The following is a 20411-nucleotide window of genomic DNA, read 5'->3' on the forward strand; positions in this document are numbered from 1 at the left end:
GATTTGGGCGGGGCTTTATTGACTGGGTCAGGTTGCTGTATCAGGCTTCTGTAGCGAACGTACGGATGAATAGGACAACATTGGATTATTTTAGGCTGCATCGGGGGACGAGACAGGGTGCCCCCTCTCCCCACTGTTGTTTGCGTTAGCCATAGAGCCGTTGGCAATTGCACTGAGAGCCTCAAGGGGCTGGTCCGGAGGGAGGGGGGGATGCTGGAGCACAGTCTCGCTTTACGCAGACGACCTGCTCCTGTATATATCGGACCCAATAGAGGGGATGGAAGAAATCATGAGGATTCTGAGGGATTTTGGCCGGTTTTCGGGGTATAAACTAAATATGGGGAAAAACGAGATGTTTGCGGTGCAGGCAAGGGGGCAGGAGAGGCGATTAGGGGAACTGCCGTTTAGAGTAGTGGGGGGGGGGGGGGGGGGAGGGCTTTCGATATCTATGCATCCAAGTGGCGCAGGAATGGGAACGGTTACACAAACTAAATCTGGCCCGACTAGTAGATCAAATGAAGGACGATTTTCGGAAGTGGGACGCGCTCCCGTTGTCACTGGCTGGGAGGGTGCAGACGGTGAAGATGACGGTCCTCCTGAGATTCCTGTTTGTGTTTCAGTGTCTCCCCATCTTTATTCCGCGGTCCTTTTTTAAACAGGTCAACAAAGTGATCACTGGCTTTGTCTGGGCAGGCAAGACCCGCGAGTAAAAAAGGGGATGCTTGAGTGGAGCCGGAGCGAGTGTGGGCTGGCGCTGCCGAACCTCTAACTACTATTGGGCGGCGAATATAGCCATGATCAGGAAGTGGGTGGTGGGGGGGGGAGGGTCAGCATGGGAGTGTATGGAGGAGGCTTCATGTAAGGGCACCAGCTTAGGGGCGTTGATAACGGCGCCTCTGCCGTTCCCGCCGGCACAGTACTCCACCAGCCCCGTGGTGGTGGCGGCCCTGAGAGTCTAGAGGCAATGGAGGAGACATGTGGGAGCAGAGGGAGCATCGGTAATGTCCCCAATCTGTAAGAATCACCGGTTTGCCCGGGAAGTATGGACGGGGGGCTTCGGAGATGGCGGAGAGCAGGGATTGAGAGGATGGGGGATATGTTTATAGAGGGGAGTATTCTGAGTTTGAGGGAGCTGGAGGAGAAGTTTGTGTTGGCGAGGGGAAACAAATTCAGGTACCTGCAGGTGCGGGACTTTCTACGTAGACAGGTTTCAACCTTCCCGCTCCTACCACCAAGGGGGATTTAGGACAGGGTAGTTTCCAGAGGGTGGGTGGGAGAAGGGAGGGTCTCTGACATTTACAAGGAACTTATGGGGTCAAAGGAGACGCAGACTGAGGAGCTGAAGCGCAAGTGGGAAGAGGAGCTGGGAGGAGAGATAGAGGATGGTCTTTGGGCGGACGCGTTGAGTCAACGAGTTCACAACATGTGCCAGGCTCAGCCTAATACAATTCAAGGTCGTTCACCGGGCCCACATGACAGTGGCCTGGATTAGCAGATTCTTTGAGGTGGAAGCTATGTGTGCAAAATATGTGAGAGGGCCAGCGAACCATGTCCACATGTTCTTTTTTTTTAAAAATGCATTTTATTCAAACTTGTATCAAAGTAGGTTACAGCAAATAAACACCCCGGGAAACATTCTTCCCAACAATCAACTATACAGTTTGTATAGATTTTTCTTTCCCCCCCCGCGACGAACAGCTCCTCAGACACGGTCACAAACATCCCCCACCTTTTCTCAAACTCCCCTGCTGAGCCCCTTAACTCATACTTTATCTTCTCTAACCGCAGGAAGTCATACAGGTCACCCAACCAAGCTGCTACCCCCGGTGGCGATGCCGACCGCCACTCCAGCAAAGCTCGTCGCCGTGCAATCAGAGGCGAAGGCCACGACATCTCTGAAACCCCAAATATCACCACCAAAGGGTCCGGGTCCACTCACTCCTCCACTATCCTGGCTAAGACCGTGAACACTCCCACCCAGAATGTTCCCAATTTTTCGCAACCCCAAAACATGTGCGCATGATTCGCTGGCCCACGACCACACCTCTCACACTCATCTGCTATCCCCTGAAAGAACCCACTCATTCTCTCATTCTCGCCAGAGTCATAAGCACCCTGTGCACCACCCTAAACTGTATCAGCCTCATCCTTGCACAAGAAGAGGTCCCATTTACCCTTCGCAGTGCCTCACTCCATACTCCCCAATTGATCTCCATTCCCAACTCCGCTTCCCATTTCTCCTTGATCTTCGCCACCCGCTCGCCTCCCTACTCTCCCAGCCACTTATATATATCCCCAATTCTTCCCTCCCCTTTCACATCCAGAAGCAGTAGTCGCTCCAGCAGGGTGTATCCCGGCAATCTAGTGAACCCCTTCCAGACCTTTCGTGCAAAGTCCCTAACCTGTAGATATCTGAACTCACTACCCCTCGGCAGCTCTACCCTCTCCCTTAGCTCCTCCAGACTGGTGAACCATTCCTCCAAATACAGATTCCTCACCTTGACCAGCCCCACTTCCCTCCACCTCCTGTATACACTATCCATCCATCCCCGGCTCAAAACCATGATTCTCGCACAGCGGCGTTAGCACCGACATCCCTTCCACCATAAAGTGCCTCCTCAGCTGATTCCATATCTTCACCGTGGACTGCACCACTGGGCTCCCTGAATACCTACTCGGAGCCATTGGCAATGCTGCCGTCACCATAGCCCTCAAACTAGACCCCTTACAAGATTCCTCCTCCATCCTAACCCACTCTACCCCTTCTCCTTCCCACCACCGCCGCACCTTGTCCACATTCGCTGCCCAATAATATTGAAGCAAGTTTGGCAACGCCAACCCCCCCTGCTGCCTCTGCCTCTGTAATGTCCACATGTTCTGGACATATCCAAAGCTTAGGGGATTTTGGCAGGGGTTTGCAGATGTCATGTCCATGGCGTTAAAAACAAGGGTGGCACCGATTCCAGAGGTGGCGATTTTCGGGGTGTCGGAAGATCCGGGAATCCAGGAGGAGAAAGATGCAGACGTTCTGGCCTTTGCTTCCCTGGTAGCCCGGAGACAGATATTATTAACACAGAGATACACAAAGCCCCCGAAGTCAGAGAAGGCTATCTGACATGGCTAGCTTTCTCTGCTTGGAGAAAATCAAGTTCGCCATGAGAGGGTCAATGTTAGGGTTCGCCCGGAGGTGGCAACCCTTCGTCGACTTCTTTGCAGAAAATTAATCGTCAGCAGAAGGTGGGTGGGGTGGGGTTAGTTTAGCTTAGGGTAGGGGGTTAACAGAGGTGGGACCTGTAAGGGAGGAAGACGGCTTTTGCACTATGTTTATAGATTCATGTACATTGTTTATTTTGTTGTTGTTGTAAAACCAAAAATATCTCAATAAAATGTTTATTAAAAAAAAAAAGTATGAGGTTATTCATTTTGGTCAGAAAAATGGAACGGCAACTTATCTAAATGGAGAGAAACTTCAGAGTACTTCGATGCAGAGGGATCTGGATGAAACATGAATCCCAGAAAACTAGTATGCAGGTAATAAGGAAGGCAAATGGAATTTTGGCCTTTATAGCTAAAGGGATAGCATATAAAAGTTTCTGCAACTGTATAAGGCTTTGGTGAGACCGCACCTGGAGTACTGTGTACAGTTTTGGTCCTCTTATTTGAGGAGGGATGCAGTTGGATTAGAGGCAGTTCAGTGGAGGTTCACTAGACTCATTCCAGAGATGTGCGGTGGGATTCGCCGTTTCTGAGACTAAGTGTTGACACCAACGCAGAATCCGTGGACTTTCATGACTCAACTGGCGCCACACCTGTGCGACAATATGTATATTGTAAGAATAGTGAAGGGTTAACAATTTACTGTAACTGCATCCAACCACTAGATGGCGATCAAGCACGTCATGTGATATTCTTCATTCAGGGAGAAGGTTGTTAGGCGAGATAGAGAATAGTTGTGTTATCAGGAGTTCTGTTTTAGTGAATCTGTATTCTTTTATGTCTTAATAAACAAGTCATATCTACTTAGTTATAGTGTAAATAAATTAGCTTTGTTCAAAACTTAGCTTGGTTTTCTTTGTGAGACATTACACTTCGATGTCATCCTCATACAGAAAGCAAAGGACATCCCAACCTGGACCGATTCGGCTACTGCTAAGGGGCTGGCATGGTGCCACGTGGAACACAATCGATTCTAATGAGAGACGGTGCCAGGTATGCTGGTTTCGCAATTGACACTAAGGAGGCTGACAAGCTGCAGCTGCATATATACACTTCACTCCCCACACACACCACCCCAGCCAACAAGATTGCAGTAAGATGTGTGGACCCACAATTTGCAGACGCAGAGCTGCAGACCCTCCTGGATGCCGTGGAGGAGAGGAGGGTGACCCTGTACCCCAATCCGGGAAGGAGGCTGCCAGCCGTCGCTGTTCGTCATGCCTGGGCCCAGGTTGCAGAGGCGGTCAGTGCTGTGGGCAACATCATCTGAATCGGCCAGCAGTGCAGAAAAAACTGCACAACCTCCTCAGGGCGGCCAGGGTATATAGGCTGCACTCTGTCCCTGGCACCAACCTCCCCAAACCCGGAGGGCGGCTGAACTCCCACCCTGCCCCACATGCCAGTATCAATACCAGCCGCCACAGCTGGGTGCTCTGGCCACTGAAGCCATCAGCTGCCCACCCCCTGGGCTGCATGAGTCAGAGTGTCTAACATTGTCGTTTCCTGCGCCCCCCCCTCCCAAAAAACCCCCAGGGGAAGGCTGCACACAACCGCCGGGAGCGGGAGAAGACAGGAGGGGGAACGTCGGTCTGGCGGCCCCCATCATGGCTGAACAGAGGGCCCTGAACGTAGTCGGCAGCTGGAGGGAAGGGAGGTCATCGAGGTGAAGCTCAGCTGCGAGGCGAGCAAGTGGGACACCCCCAACAGCACCCTCACCACCACACCACCCTCACCCCCACATCACCCTCACATCTCCCTCACCCCTCACCCCCACACCCCCTCACCACCCTCCCCCACCCGTACACTGCCCATCCCCACTCCCTCCTGGCCCGTGGTCTAATCATGCGTCTTTTCTTGTGTCTTGCAGGACCTGCTGGGGATGGGGTGGGTCCATCTGGCATCCCCCACCCCAGCCAGTGCCATAGCCGGAGCCCCCCCCCACACACCATGAGCTGAGCAGCAACGAGGAGAACAGCTCAGGCACCAGCCCTCCTCCAGAGACTCAGGACACCCCTGAGCTCCGGTCAAGGGATGACAGTGAGGAGGCACTCACCTCGGTTGGGCATGTTAATGAAGATGCTCCTGGGACACTCTCTCGTGCTCACCACATGCTTTGGTACAGCGGGTGGAGGTAGGAACACCCAAGGGGGCAGGCAGATCCCAGGAACTAGCTGTTATCCAGATAGGTCTCGAGCTTCTGGAACAGACAGTCCCATCAATTGTGGAGATGAAGTCACAGAGGCAGGGACCACATGAGGCATTGTGGACAAACATCCAGCAGCTACAGGTCCAGTTGGAGGAGTCCAACCATGTGCAGCAGCAGGTGGTGGTGCCAACAATGCATGACACCCAAGCCAACACCGCACGGATTTAGGGGTGACGGTCCTGGCTATGGATCAGCATGTCCAAGGCTTGGGGCATTCTGTGCAGGCACTGGCTGAGGCCCAGAACCGGGTTGCTGCCTATCAGGTGACCGTGTGCCAGAGCCAGCTGGACATTGCAGCGGCGCTCCTGAGCGTGGCCCAGTTATAGCAGGCCATGGCTGGGAACGTCAGCAACATTGCCCAGGCACTGGCTGACGTGGCACAGCCACAGAGGGAGGTGGCCCAGTCCCAGAGGGAGATAGCGCAGTCACTGGCTGATGTGGCACAAGGCCAGTAGGTGGTTACACTGTCAGTGAGTGATGTGGCAGCCGGGCACAACCAGGTCCGGTTGCCCCAGAAGATGCACGGCAGCGGGGACCCAGGTCGCAGGGCAGGAATCACAGCAGGCCGCCTCTACTCCTGTTGTACTATCTGGGAAACCATAAAGATGTAGCTTTACGGCCTGTAAGGCCAGAAGGTTAGACACCAGTTGAGTTGGTGTGGGTGCAGGACACAGTTTCAATATAGGGGCTAAGGCACAAATCTGTATATATTCGTTCACATTAAACACATGTCGCCACTGTTACGACCTGCCTCGGTGCTATCTCAGCTGGGTGTGAGGGGTGGTCTGGTCTGGTCTGCCCGGGGGTGAGAGGGGGTGGGGGACGGGGTGGCGGGATGGGCAGATGTTGGGGTGGGAATGGGCAGACGCGATGGGTGGCCGGGGCACCTCCCCCCCTCAACCGTCACCCCAGGGTTTTGATGGCACCATGTGATGGACTGGCCAGCTCGCACGCAGGGGTCACCCAGCTGGACGGTGGGCAGGAGTCAGACGTTGGTAAACGATGTGGAGCACCATAGCTCATCACAGAGCGGGCTGTCATCTTCCTCCATCCCATGGACCAGACCCGCTGTTACTGCCAACCCAGGGCCCCCACCTCTTAGTGTGACAGGTATGTATCACAGAGGGGGTTGCTGGTGGGGATGAGGTGTCTGTGTGCCAGGCCAGTCCCCTCTCCCCCCACCCCAGAAGGTGAACCTGGAGGCGATCAGAGCGTCCCATGCATTTTGGCCCTGGCGCACACGTTGTTCGGCCTCCCGTGCCTACCTGGGCCCAATGTCCTCTCCATTTCCGCACTCCTCCAAATCCTCCTCGTCAGACGAGGCCTGGCGTTCCTCCTCCTCCTCCAGCACACCGCCCCTCTGCTGCACGATGTTGTGGAGGACACAGAAGACCACCACGACACAATGTGGGCGACCTTCTCAGCATCATACTGGAGGGCCCCACCAGGGTGATTCAGGCAGCTGAACCACATCTTCAGGAAGCCGAAACTCGATCACACTCCTGGTCGCTGTATTGGCATCATTATAGCGGGTCTTCGCGTCGGTCTGTCGGATGAGTGTCATCAGCCACGACTGCAGTGGATAATCTCTGCGCCTAGGAGCTAGCCCATACCCAGCCGGGGGGTTGCCTCGAACAGGTCAGGAATCATCGATGTACTGCTGGGTATCGGGCGTAGATGATGGTCACATATCAGCTGCATTTTCGAGTGGAACCCCTTTTGGTTTGTGGAGAGCGGCCTGTCATCTGCTGGTGCTCGTTGGGGAACATGCATCCCGTCGATCACCCCCTGGACTTGGGGCATGCCGGCGATGGCAGCGAACCCCATTGCCCGGGCAGCCTGCTGGTCTTGGTTCACATTGAAATGCATGTATTGACCTGCATGGGCATATAGGGCCTCCGTGATGGCACAGATGCACCTGTGCACCAAGGTTCGTGAGATCCCGGACAGGTCCCCACTTGGCGACAGGTCCCCACTTGGCGCCTGGAAGGACCCTGTCACATAAAAGTTCATGGCAACCAGCTCCCGCTACCACAGACATTCGGGCTCGCTAGAAGCGCCCCAACGGAACTTTTTTTGAAACTAACCCGTGGGGAAGGTAAGAGGGAGGTCCCCCTCCAACCTGTGTGAAACGGACTCGAAGCGTAACGGCCACAAAAGTGGCATTGGAGCAACGGGAAAAACCGGGGAAAAAAGACAAAATGGCGGCGGCCAGAGACAAAGGTGAGCTGCAGGAGCTGGAGCAGCGGGAAGGACCGGGGAAGAAAGATAGAATGGCGGCAGCCAGAGACAAAGTGGAGCTGCAGGAGTTTATTAGGCACTGCTTCGAGGAGCATCGCGAGGAGATGCGGAAGGAAATGCTGGCGCCTATGCTTTCGGCAATCGAAGGACTAGGGATCACCCAGAAGGCCCACGAGGTTCAGATCCAGGAGATACAAAAAAGAGTTGGTCAGAACGAGGATGAGCTCTTGGGCCTGGCGGTGAGAGTGGAGCAGAACGAGGCGCTACACAGGAGGTGGGCGGGAAGACTCGAAGACCTGGAGAACAGGTCGAGGAGAAAGAATCTGCGGATCCTGGGTCTCCCTGAAGGAGCGGAGGGGGCCGATGCCGGGGCATACGCGAGCACGATGCTCGGGGCGTTGATGGGCAAGGAGGCCCCTTCAAGGCCGCTGGAGTTGGACGGGGCACACAGGGTGCTGGCGAGGAGGCCCTGGGCAAATGAGCCGCCAAGAGCGATGGTGGTGAGGTTCCACCGGTTCACGGACAGAGAGTGGGTCCTGAGATGGGCCAAGAAGGAGCGGAGCAGTAAGTGGGACAATGCAGAGATCCATATATACCTGGACTGGAGCACGGAGGTTGCAAAGCGGAGAGCGGGTTTCAACCGGGCCAAAGCGGTGTTGCACCGGAAAGAAGTGAAATTTGGAATGCTGCAGCCGGTGCGACTGTGGGTCACATACAAGGGCCAACACTATTACTTCGAAACGCCTGAAGAGGCATGGACATTTATACAAACCGAAAAGTTGGACTCTAACTGAGGGTTTGTGAGGGTGGGGGGGGATATTTGAGGTTTGATGTGTGATTGTTGTTGTATATAGGGGGTCAATCACAATCACGTGCAGGAAATGCTACATGGGCTGGGGGAGAGAGACAGGAGCTGCGCCAGAGGCGGCGGAGCGGGCTTTGGAAAGCGTGGGGTTTGGTTTTTTTCCTGCGCGCGGGAAGAAAGGTGGGAGGGGGAACTCCCACACGGGGAGGTCAATGGGATAGCGGGGGTAGCCGGGGTCAGCAGGTGTCAGCTGACTTACGGGAGTGACATGGGGGGGAGCAAAAAAGCTAGACAGGGGTCTAGCGGGGGGGGGGGGGGTGGGGGGGGGGGGGGGGGGAGGGTGGGGGGGGGGGAAAGGGTTGCTGCTGCACTGGCCGAAAGGGAATGGGACATAGAAGAGGTGGTCGGGACGGGGGTCCCCCGTCTGGGGGACTGGAGGGTGAGGGAGGCGTGGACACGGGACTGACCCAGAAAAGGAGATGGCTAGTCGGCAGGGGGTGGGGTGAGAGCCCCTCCAATCCGGCTGATAACGTGGAACGTGAGGGGGCTGAATGGGCCGGTGAAGAGGGCGCGAGTGTTCGCGCACTTAAAGGGACTGAAGGCGGACGTAGCCATGCTCCAAGAGACTAACCGGAAGGTGGCAGACCAGGTCAGGTTAAGAAAGGGATGGGTAGGACAGGTATTCCACTCGGGACTGGACGTGAAGAATAGAGGGGTGGCAATATTAGTGGGAAAGCGGGTGTCATTGGAGGCCAAGACTATTGAGGTGGACAATGGAGGGCGATATGTAATGGTGAGCGGTAGGCTGCAGGGGACGTGGGTGGTGCTGGTAAACGTGTACGCCCCGAACTGGGATGATGCAGGATTCATGAAGAGCATGTTGGGGCGCATTCCGGACCTGGAGAAAGGAGGCATGGTAATGGGAGGGGACTTCAATACAGTGTTGGACCCAGCACTGGACCGCTCCAAATCAAGGACTGGAAAGAGGCCGGCGGCGGCCAAGGCACTTAGGGGGTTTATGGATCAGATGGGGGGAGTGGACACATGGCGGTTTGCAAGGCCGCAGGCCAGGGAATTATCTTTCTTTTCCCATGTACACAAAGCCTATGCCCGGATAGATTTTTTTGTTCTGGGCAGGACGCTCATCCTGAGGGTGGAGGGGACGGAGTATTCGGCCATAGCCGTTTCGGACCATGCCCCGCACTGGGTGGAACTGGAGCTGGGAGAGGAGAGGGACCAACGCCCGCTGTGGCGGCTGGATGTGGGACTGCTGGCGGACGAGGTGGTGTGTGGGAAGGTGAGGAGGCCAACGACAACGGGGAGGTGCGGGTGGGGATGGTATGGGAGGCGTTGAAGGCGGTGGTCAGGGGGGAGCTAATCTCCATTAGGGCTCGCAGGGAGAAGACAGAGGGCATGGAAAGGGAGAGGTTAGTGGGGGAGATTTTGAGAGTGGACAGGAGATACGCAGATTACTTGGGGAAAGACGATGGCTCCAGAATGAGTTTGACCTGTTGACCACAGGGAAGGCGGAGACACAGTGGAGGAAAGCGCAGGGGGCGACCTATGAGTATGGGGAAAAGGTTAGTCGGATGCTGGCACACCAGCTCCGTAAAAGGATGGCAGCGAGGGAAAAAGGGGGAGTCAAAGATGGAAGGGGAGCCACGGTTCGGAGTGCGACGAAAATAAACGAGGTATTTAAGGCCTTCTATGAAGAGCTGTGCAGATCCCAGCCCCCAGCGGGGGAAGAGGGGATGAGACAATTCCTAGACCAGCTGAGATTCCCGAGGGTGGAGGAGCAAGAAGTGGCTGGTCTGGGGGCACCAATTGGGTTGGAGGAGCTGAGCAAGGGTTTGGGGAGGATGCAGACGGGGAAGGCCCCGGAACCGGACGGGTTCCCGATGGAGGTACGTAGGTACGTAGGTACGTAGACCTGTTTGTCGGCGGTACGTAGACCTGTTGGCCCCGCTATTAGTGAGGACCTTTAATGAGGCAAGAGAGGAGGGGACCCTACCTCCGACAATGTCGGAAGCGAAAATTTATTTGATCCTAAAGCGGGACAAGGACCCACTTCAATGTGGATCGTACAGGCCGATTTCGCTCCTCAATGTGGATGCAAAGTTGCTGGCAAAAGTGGTGGCCACGAGGATCGAGGACTGTGTCCCGGGGGTGATTCACGAGGACCAGACAGGATTTGTAAAGGGTAGGCAACTAAACACCAATGTGCGGCGGCTCATAAACGTGATAATGATGCCATCGGTGGAGGGAGAAGCGGAGATAGTGGCAGCTATGGACGCTGAGAAGGCCTTTGACCGAGTAGAGTGGGAGTACCTCTGGGAGGTGCTGCGTAGGTTTGGGTTCGGGGGAGGGTTTATCAGTTGGGTTAAGCTCCTTTACAGAGCCCCGGTGGCGAGTGTAGTGATGAACCGACGGAGGTCGGAGTACTTTCGGCTGTACCGAGGGACGAGGCAGGGGTGCCCCCTGTCCCCCCTGTTGTTCGCATTGGCGATCAAACCATTGGCCATGTCATTGAGGGAGTCTAATAAATGGAGGGGGTGGTCCAAGGGGGAGAAGAGCATCGGGTGTCGTTATATGCGGATGACCTGTTGCTGTACATGGCGGATCCAATGGAGGGGATGGTGAAGGTCATGCAGACTCTAAGGGAGTTTGGGGAGTTTTCGGGCTATAAGCTCAATGCAGGGAAGAGTGAGTTCTTTGTATTACAGGCGAGGGACCAAGAAAGAGGGATAGGGGACCTACTGCTGAGGAGGGCGGAGGGAAGCTTTCGGTATCTGGGGATCCAGATAGCCAGGAGTTGGGGGGCCCTACATAAACTGAATCTGACGAGGTTGGTGGAGCAAATGGAGGAGGATTTTAAAAGATGGAACATGCTACCGCTCTCGCTGGCGGGTAGAGTGCAATCGGTCAAAATGGTGGTCCTTCCGAGGTTTCTGTTTGTGTTTCAGTGCCTTCCCATCGTGATCACTAAGGCCTTTTTTAAGAGAGTAGGCAGGAGTATTATGGTGTTTGTGTTGGCGAATAAGACCCCGAGGGTAAGGAGAGGGTTCCTGGAACGCAGTAGGGACCGAGGAGGGTTGGCGCTGCCAAACCTGGGGAGCTACTACTGGGCAGCAAATGTGTCGATGATCCGCAAGTGGGTTATGGAGGGAGAGGGGGCGGCATGGAAGAGGATGGAGATGGCGTCCTGCAAAGGAACGAGTCTGGGGGCGTTGGTGTCTGCGCCGCTGCTGCTCTCGCCGACAAAGTATACCACGAGCCCGGTGGTGGTGGCAACGCTAAGGATCTGGGGCCAGTGGAGATGGCACAGGGGTGCAATGGGAGCATCGGTGTGGTCCCCGATCAGGGGTAACCATCGGTTTGCCCTGGGGAAGATGGACGGGGGGTTCCAGAGCTGGCATCGGGTGGGGATCAGAAGAATGGGGGACCTGTTCATTGACGGAATGTTTGCGAGCCTAGGGGCACTGGAGGAGAGGCTTGAGTTACCCCCGGGAAATGCCTTTAGATATATGCAGGTGAGGGCTTTTGTGAGGCGACAGGTGAGGGAATTCCCGTTGCTCCCGGCACAAGAAATTCAAGACAGGGTGATCTCGGGCGCATGGGTCGGGGAGGGCGAGGTGTCGGCAATACACCAGGAGATGAAAGAAGAGGGGGAAGCGTTGGTAGAAGAGTTGAAGGGTAAATGGGAGGAGGAACTGGGGGAGGAGATCGAGGAAGGTCTGTGGGCTGATGCCCTGGGTAGGGTTAATTCCTCCTCCTCGTGTGCCAGGCTCAGCCTGATACAATTTAAGGTGGTTCACAGAGCTCACTTCACGGGGGCGAGGTTGAGCAGGTTCTTTGGGGTAGAGGACAGATGTGGAAGGTGCTCAGGGAGCCCGGCGAACCATGTCCATATGTTTTGGTCATGCCCGGCACTGGAGGGGTTCTGGAGAGGAGTGGCGGGAACAATATCCCAGGTGGTGAAAGTCCGGGTCAAGCCAAACTGGGGGCTAGCAATATTCGGAGTAGTGGACGAACCGGGAGGGCAGGAGGCAAAAGAGGCCGGCATTCTGGCCTTTGCGTCCCTAGTAGCCCGGCGAAGGACCTTGCTAATGTGAAAGGAGGCGAAGCCCCCCAGCCTGGAGGCCTGGATAAATGATATGGCTGGGTTCATAAAGTTGGAGAGGATTAAGTTCGCCTTGAGAGGGTCTGCGCAGGGGTTCTACAGGCGGTGGCAACCGTTCATAGACTATCTCGCGGAGCGTTAGAGGAAGGTCGGTCAGCAGCAGCAGCAACTTGGGTGGGGGGGGAAGGGACGTCCGGGGAGGGGGGGGGGGGAGCTGCCTGGGGGGGTGGATGAGCAAGAGATAACATGAAGAGTCGGGGAAACTGGCACGTACGGGAGAGAGCCAGTGTACAAAGCTATGTAAATATACTATTTTGCCGTGTATATATCTTGCTCCGTGTGATTTCCCGTTTCTTTTTTTTGTTACGGTGGGGGGGGTTATTGTTTGTAAGGGAGAAAAATTGTGTTAAAAACTTTAATATATATATATATTTTTTTAAAGTTCAAGGCAACCATCACCTCCCCGATAAACCCGTGGTACCAGGTGTGCCATTATCTGGCAGATATGGCACACTGTCTCTCTGCTCAGCCGGAGTCTTCAACGGCATGCCCGGTCCGGCAGGTCCTCGAATGACAGGCCATGCCGGTACACGCGAGACCTCATGCGGTGCCTCTTTGGCACCTCCTCAGGTTGGGCCCGCTAATGATATGCAAATGGTGTTCACTGTACGTGCGTTCCAGACCGCATTGACGCCAATGTCGAGGTGACGGGAAATCACGATTTGGCATCAAATCGGTACCTGCTGCGATTTTGGCATCAGGACCTATTCTCCGCCCAATTGCGTTTCACGATTTCGGCATCGGCAAATTGAGAATCCTGCCCCATGGGATTTAGGCCTAAAGTCGCTCGAGTTCAGAAGACTGCGAGGAGATCTAATCGAGATATATAAGATGTTAAATGATATTGACAAAGTAGATGTAGAGCGGATGCTTCCTTTTGTGGGGCAATCTCGACCGAGAGGTCATAGTTTTAGGATAAGGGGTGGCAGATTTAAAGCAGAGAGGAGGAGAAACTACTTCTCTCACAGGGCCGTGAACCTGTGGAATTCACTACCCCAGAGCGCGGTGGATGTCGGGACATTGAGTAAACTTGAGGAGATAGACAGATTTTTAATTAGTCATGGGTTGAAGGGTTATGGACAACAGAAGGAAAGTGGAGTTGAGGTCGAGGAGATCAGCCATGATCATATTGCATGGCGGAGAGGGCTCGAGGGGCTCATGGCCTACTCCTGCTCCTAGTTCTAATGTACACCATGCCTGGTCCGAGATGAGGAGTATCACCCAGAGACTGGTGAGCCTGTGAAATTCGCTCCCAGAAAAAGCAGTTGAGGACAAAGCATTGCATGGTTTCAAGAAGGAGTTAGATATAATTCCCAGGACTAAAGGGATCAAAGGATATGGGGGGGAACGTGGGAACAGGTTACTAAATTGGATGATCAGCCATATTGATAATGAATGTTAGAACAGGCCCGAAAGGCCGAGTGGCCTACTCCTGTTCCTCTTTTCTATGCTTCTATGGTTCCTTTTATGCTTATAACAGAACCCTTTTAAGTTTTGTACAGTTTGAATCTATTTCCTCCAATAAAAGTTTACAAACACAAAACAATTCTAATTACATCGACACAAAATGTGTACTCATCAAACATTTAGCTGAACAATTATTTAATAAGTTGCACACTTTAACGTTCAAAGAATAAAAATTCTGCTCAAGTCGTAATAACAGTACAACACAGAATCTTACCGCTAATGATGAAGTATTTCAGTAGACAATTCATGGAAGACTGAATGCAAACTTTTACAACAGATCTCTGTACAAGGTGGAAATGCAATTCAGCAAATTTATACCACATATATATGTAACTGGGAGAGTCGGATGTTTCGCAACCTAACTGGAGGGACAGGGAGGTTTTGCAGTGAGGGATTTCCAGGAGAGACGTGGGTTGGCAGTGCAGTGTCCTGAGAATTCAACATAGCCCTGGAGGGATGGGTAACTCAACAGATCAGAAGCCTGGAATCAGATTTGAATTTGAGTTTGTATAACGCTCCTCACCTGACCCTGTGTTTACCTATGCAAAGCTGCACACCTGCCTCCTATTCGGTTGGTTGATTAATCATTTCCGATTCCAAGGAACCGGTAAAGGATGGTTGTCGTGGGCATAGGTGGGGAATGCCAGTCACTCACTTCCAGCTTACAACATGAAGCAGTAATTTCAAACTATTAGTTCTGTTTATGAAGTATATCAAGCAGTAACATGAATTGAGAATCAGACAATTCCGTTTCCTGCCTAGATCTATGCTTTCAGTTGCCTGGAACCTAAGCTCTTGAATTCCCCCCTCAAACTATTCTCCTTTATCTGTCTCGCTCCTGTATTGTGTCCCTTACAATCTATCTCTTTGACCTTGCCTGTCCTAATATCTCTTTATGTGGCTCAAGGTCAATTTTTGTTTCCTAATTGCTCTTTTGTAGCATCATAGAACAATTGTACTACATTAAAGGTGCTATTTAATTGCACGTTACTGGAGTTGAAGCGTCAACAGAGTTCTCAATGTGGAGCTCTATTAGCTAGTATTCAGGTGGCCAGATTTTAATGTTAATAATGTTACAGCAGGCGAGGATCATCCGCACCAAATTGAAGCATGTAGCACATTCAGTGTTTTGGGATAGCGAATTGTGTCTTCTTAATATCAGTCAGTACACTCCCTTCAAAATCCATCCACTCCCAATCCATAATTCCATTGTGTTTTATTTTTCAGTTTTCCCTGCTACTTTGGCTGGCACAGACAGGATGGACCAAAGGGCCTCTTACTGTGCTGTAAAACTCTGACTCTATAATGTGCAGCCCACAGACCTTCAAGCATGAGGCTGGACACTGAACATCATTGACCATGGCAGGTGTCCCTGCTGAAAAAATCCTCCCACCCCAAACACCATGCTCTGAAATTAAAGACAGAATAATGGGGAAATGCGACCTTGCTGAAACAGCAGCCTATTTCGTTGCTCTGACTTGGGAGTGAAATGAGCAACTATGGCCGAACCAAATCCAACCATGACCGCTACATTTTTTCACTGCACAGGCCGTAACCACTTTGCATCTATTCTGCTCAATGTGGAATTGTTTACTGGCAACAAGCACAGGTGGGATTCATTAGTCAAAGTATCTGACTGCAGTCATATACTTTGGAGGAAGTACTCCAATCGGCACCTTCAGTTTTGTTATCAGAATCATGTTGTAGAATTATCCAACTCTGTAGGGAAGTGTTCAAAACTGGCATCAGCTGTGGCTCAGTGAGCACATTTACATCTGACAGGTGGGAGCTTGATATCTATTCCAGACTTTTGAACACAAAATCCAGGCCGACCGTTCAGTGCAGTACTGAAATAGTGCTGCTCTATTGGACGTGCCACCTTTCCGATGAATTGTTAAACCAAGGCTCTGCCTGTCCTCTCAGGTGGAACTAAAAAGTCCCATGGCACGTTTTGTGAGGGCCACGAAGAATCCAGCATGAGTTTCAAGGATTCCTTCGCCTGAAAGACGCACTTTGTGCGACGTAAACGGACTCCAGCCTCCGAAAAGCGTCTAAGGACAGCCTCCAGATTTTCCAAATGTTCCTGCTCCGACGTCCCTGTGATCAAAACGTCATCTAAGTAGACAGTGACACGCGGTAAACCTCTCAAAATGCCCTCCATAATGCGTTGAAAAATAGCGCAGGCAGAGGATACTCCAAAGGGTAAACGTGTATATTCATACAGGCCCCGGTGTGTATTAATCGTTACATATGGTCGGGAGACAGGGTCCAGCTCCAACTGTAGGTAGGCGTGACTCATATCTAATTTTGTGAACGAGAGTCCACCTGCAAGCTTTGTGTAGAGATCCTCTATGCGAGGCATTGGATATCGGTCGAGTCGGGAAGCCGTATTCACTGTAGGTTTATAGTCGCCGCACAAGCGAACTGTGGCATCTGGCTTCATTACAGGTACAATTGGTGCTGCCCAGTCAGCGAAACGGACGGGCCTGAGAATACCCAAAGTTTCCAAATGAATGAGCTCCCCTTCTACCTTCTCGAACAAGGCGTAAGGCACCGGGCGCGCCCGGAAATAGCGCGGCGTGGCTCCTGGTTCGACTTGGATATGGGCTACGGCCCCTTTTACTTTCCCCAAACTGGGCTGAAATACATCTGGGTATCGTCCTAGCACCTCAGTCAACCCTCCAGAAACTGTTTGGAGGATGTGCTGCCACTGCAACCGCAAATCGCGCAACCAGTCCCGACCCAACAGGCTGGGCCCAGGCCGCGCACCACGATAAGTGGGAAACGCCCCTCCTGGCATCCATAAACAACAGGGGTCATCGTAGTTTCTGCGATGTCCAATGGTTCCCCCGTGTAGGTGGCCAACCTGGCCTGTGCGTCGGTTAATGTAAGGGTCTGTATACCCTGCTTGATGCGGTCGAATGTCCTCTGGGCGATCACGGAGACCGCTGCGCCAGTGTCCAACTCCATCTCGAGCGGGTGATCATTGACCCATACTGTCACCTTAATGGGGGCCACACGGGGAGCTGCCACACAATGCAGCTGCAGGCAGTCGTCCTCCGTCTCCACGTCCTCAGGAGTAGTCGCCGCAGGTTCATCCTCATAGGCTGGTCCCAGTTTGGGTCGGAAGGACGGCGCCTCTGGCGCCCCCAGGACCGGTGTCCGCGACGGGGTCGGCGCCTACAAGTCTGACACGGACATGGCTCCTCATCCATTGGTTCTGGAGAAGGCTCCCTTCGGGGAGGAATTTCCGACAGCCACTGGCGTCAATCCGGACGTCGTCTCGCCCAAGGTACTGCAGGAGTGCGGGGGCACATTTTCGGACGGAAGGGGTTGCGCCCCAAGGCATGCACTTCCATTCCCTGTATCTCCTGCACTCCTCGTTCTGCACTCTCTCAGGACAATAGTATTTGAATGGCCTGTTGAAAAGTCAATGTTGGCTGAGCTAACAACATTCTCTGGGTGGCCGCATTGTTAATACCGCAAACCAAACGGTCGCGTAACATTTCTGACAAGGTCTCACCATAGTCACAGTACTCCGCAATCCTGCGTAGCCGGGATAGAAAATCAGCAAGGGATTCTCCAGGGGTCCTCTCAGCGGTATTAAACCGGTAACGTTAGACTATCGTGGATGGGGCTGGGTTAAAATGCTGCCCCACTAAATTCGCAAGTTCCTCAAACGTTTTGGTGTCCGGCGCAGCTGGGTACGTAATGCTCCTAATCACCCCAAACGTATGCGGGCCGCAGGCGGTGAGCAATATGACCACCTGGCACTAGTTTTCAGTGATATTGTTTGTCCGGAAATAGTAACGCATCCGTTGTGCATACTGGTTCCAGCTTTCCAGCGCAGCATCAAAAACATCCAAACGTCCATACAGAGGCATGGTGTAATAGAAAACAACTTCCAACCTGTATGCAACGAAAATCCAGGGAGGTGGCTTCAGCAGTGTAGACAGCTATTCACTTTAACCCTCGTCGCCAGTTTTGTGAGGGCCACGAAGAATCCAGCACGAGTTTCAAGGATACAAGGAATAACATTTATTTACAATAACATATATATACATAACAGCAGCAACCTCACTTGCTGCTTACTCCTTCCTACTAGTTCCAAACTGGCCAGCTTTATTTATACAGGGAGTCTGCTAATGATTTCTCCGCACCCCTCATTGGGGAAATTCATACTCCCACAGGATTGTGGGATTGTCATTAGTCCCCAGCCAATGGTAAGCAGGCAGGTTATAACAGCAATATTTTATGCAGAGCAGAGACGAGCAGAATTGATCCGTTTCTATTTTCCTCCACGCCATAGTTTCATTGGTTAGAACCTTCAGGCACCTACTGGGACTGTCTGCATATGAGGGAGCACCACATTGACAGCATCAAAATCTTGTGAACTTTATCCCTTTTTTATAGAGTCTTTTCTTAACGCCCATCTCTGCAGCGACTCTGCTTTTTCGTCTTTTGTTTGTGCATGTGTGTGTGTGTGCATTCACTGGGGAATTTTAAAAGGGGTAGGAAGTTCACTTCCAGATTACAATTGTGTTTTAACCAGTTCTTGCAACTTGATTTAAAAGTAAGTTTTGGTTTATAGGGTGTGATCTAACCAAAAAAAAAACTGTCCACCCTGGGTGGGATTAGAGAGGTCGTTCCCGGCGCTTGTAGCACCGCGACCAACCCCACTATCCAACGGCCTCAACAGTGAATGACGCGCTGAGGACGCACTCAGCTGCATTTCCTGCACTGAGGAGCTCCAACGGGCAGAGCTCCTCTATGCAGGAAGAGATCCGATGCCAATTTTAAATGGCGCCCCAATCTCATGACACCCCAACGCAACACCCAGTCTCCACCAAAGCTCCAACTCATCTGTTGGGGGGTCCTTGAGTCCCCCGCACCCCGCCTCATACGGACAAGGCACCCCTAGGCCCGATCCTTGGCATGGGAAAGTGCCACCTGGGCACCATAGCACTGCCAACAAGGCACCCTGGCAGTACCAGATTGAGACCCAGGTGGCACTGCCAGGATGCCAGGCTGGCATTTCCTTGGTGCCCAGGTTGCATCAGTGCCCAGGTGCCACTTGGTCCAGATACCAGCCACCCAGGGGCCTCCGATCGCCTGGGCGACCCCCGAAGTGTTGTACCACCTGGTCCCCATTTGCAGGGACCAGTGCTGAACGGCATCCGGCTGGGGTCTCCTCGGTGAGGCCAGTAGATGCCGGGAGCCGGTTCAATCTGGCCACGGCAGAGTCAAGGGAGTTTTTAAACTCACTTAGCTCTCTAAATCTGGGTCCCACCCATTGAGGGTGGGATCCAGATCGCAACATCTCACAAGATCTAAGGAGATCTCTCGAGGCGAAACGACCATTGGAAATCCGGGGAGAGGCCTCGCGATTCCAACGAGATGTGGCTGGACAATCGCGCTCATAATAAATAAATCATTCTGAGTTTATTGAAAGAAGCCTGGTTAAAATCTTTTCTATTCTGGGTCTGACAGCAGTGATTGGAAATAATTGGTCATTTTGGTGGGTGAATTGAACTTGGAAACTATGGTGCAGCCTGTGGAGTAGTGGGGCTAGAGAAACTCGCACTCCTTCCATCCCGGTCATAGCATTATCACATTGCTCTTCGGGAAGCTTGCTTTGCTTAAATTGACTGATACATTCCTACATTATAACAATGGCTACACTTCAACAGTACTCATTAGATGTAGAGCACTTCAACGTCTTAATGTCATGAAAGCTCTCAGTGCATGTTTCTTCATCTTATTGTAAACAGCACAGTGAATCAATCTCTGAATTGTCGACCAAGCATGATCAGGGGGCCTGATTTTAATCCTGCAGAAGTGAATGGGTTTGTGTGAGTTAACATTGGTCCATGGAAGTAAGGCTGGATCATGTCACCCGCACATTGGATTTCTATCTAAAATAGAAGCATTCCTGCTTTACCAAGATGCACCTTTGAGGTTAGCAGCGGACTATGAGAAACCAATGAACTTACAATTACCTTGAAGTGCTGTTTTTGAAATCTTCTTATATGCAGATTGATGGACTGTGGTTTTGAATCAAAATCTGGTTATAAAGTATCACCAGCTTATTAGCTGATTGAATCATAGGAACGTAGGAATTAGGAGCAGAAGTAGGCAATTCAGCCCTTCGAGCCTGCTGCACCATTCAATCAGATCATGACTGATCTCTTCCTTGTCTCAAAATCACCTCCTGGCCTGTTCCCCATATCCCTTTAATTTGTTTATCAAAATATAAATTTAGCGTGCCAAATTGATTTTTTCCAATTAAGGGGTAA

The sequence above is a fragment of the Scyliorhinus torazame genome, chromosome 1, assembly GCF_047496885.1.
Source record: "Scyliorhinus torazame isolate Kashiwa2021f chromosome 1, sScyTor2.1, whole genome shotgun sequence".
Taxonomy (NCBI): Eukaryota; Metazoa; Chordata; class Chondrichthyes; order Carcharhiniformes; family Scyliorhinidae; genus Scyliorhinus; species Scyliorhinus torazame.